The sequence below is a fragment of the Halyomorpha halys genome, unplaced genomic scaffold (genome assembly GCF_000696795.3).
Source record: "Halyomorpha halys isolate HHAL.00 unplaced genomic scaffold, Hhal_1.1 Scaffold1699.1, whole genome shotgun sequence".
Classification (NCBI taxonomy): domain Eukaryota; kingdom Metazoa; phylum Arthropoda; class Insecta; order Hemiptera; family Pentatomidae; genus Halyomorpha; species Halyomorpha halys.
The window spans coordinates 23,978-25,737 of record NW_027112147.1 but is presented as its reverse complement, the minus strand read 5'-3'; positions in this window follow the sequence as shown (position 1 = coordinate 25,737).

The following is a 1,760-nucleotide window of genomic DNA, read 5'->3' as shown; positions in this document are numbered from 1 at the left end:
AAACCTTTTATTAGTAGGATTAAGTATCTTTAAGTTTGTCAACAACCTGTATCTATATATATACACTGCCCGAACCCCTTTTTATTTTAAGTGATATTGTCAGTCTAATCGTAAGTTATATACATATATAACGGTCAGGCTCTTTATTAAAACATTTTTTATACACACTAGGGAAGACTTTTTTCAAAAAAACAGTTTTAACCGAATTTTTTTAATAATTTGAAAATATCAAATAATTTAATCCCACAATGAAATCACCTGTATTCTTAACACGAGAACTTATCATGTAGGCCAGCATTCTAATAAGAAACAGGCAGAGTGGAAAATTCCCCTCCTACACAACAGAATTATTTCAGAATGGAATCGAAAGTCAAATATAACCATGAGTATATAAAATGGAAGTACACAAGATCCGGAGCGCAATACAGAGCTAGCTCAAAGCTAGGAAATGTTTTTATTTAAAAAGAAAAAATAAACAAATGAAGATGTTCTGAACAGTATCAACCAACAGCTAGCCAAATAGTGCAGATCTCCTTAGATCCTCACACCTCTCTGCGCTGCACAACCTACTCAACTTATTACTGAGTTTGATATATTAAGAGAACACGGGAGTGCGGTCAGCGAAGGATAAGCAAACAAACTATTTATTAGTGCTTAAGTTTCAATCAGAATTTCAGGTTTTTTAAAATTTATTTATTGCTATTATACAACAGTATTCAAATAAGCATGTATCAAGTAAATTTTATGTAAGATCAAAATGGAGTGATACACAGTAGATACAGTGATGATTGGTAGAACTCTAATCATATTTCTACACTAGAAGGTCTCGAGGCCATTTTCTTTACAGGCGCCTCGGAGAATTGTCAGTAATAAAAGAAGAAGCAAGGTTAGAAACTAGAGGATTTTGATGGTTAGGGAGTTTATAATGGAAGGACAGATCTGGTTCGGGTTAGATAAGTCACAGAAGGAACATTAAGGTCTTTAAGGATGATTTTATTTGTGGCAAAGTAAGGAGCATTGAGGATTTTACGAAGGGTTTTGGAAAGTAAGGATTGGATACGATAGGAAATCGAAGGAATACCATTTGTCTAGTAAGTTTTGTAATAGTCGAAATCGACCTGTAGTTTCCAGATGTAGTCTAAGGTAGCGGAACTGTTCTAAAGCGGTAAGAGCAACATTATTAAAGGATACTGTAGGGCAGACAGTAGGTTCATCAGAACTAAAAACAATAAATAGATAACAAGCATAATGATTAAATGGAATTACAGAAAAACAAGAATGCAATTCCATTCAATCATTATCAGAACAAAAAAAAAAGATAACCGTTTTTGTTCTTAGCCCTGATGAAGGCCTGATATTTTGGCCGAAACGTTGGCATTAATAAATGGGTTTTTGATTATTTGTATTCTTCACTGACCACACCACCAGTCCTCTTCTCCTATATATAATCCACGGTCATTATATGTCTATATAATAACACCCCATATGACATAAATCAACTCATCAATTATTGGAGTTAAATCGGTTTTTTTTTTTTTTTTTTTTTTTTAGGAGAGCTATCATATATGTTGATGTGAGAATATAATGTGAATTTACTTAAATTAGTTTATATGTTAGTTTTTTCAACAAAACAAATATCGGCAAAATCCACAATAGTATTACCACACTAATTCGGTAGTTATTGTTCTATAGTTACTATATATTCTATGTACAGTATAGTATAACATAGATATATTATAATACATAAAGTTATAGTTCTT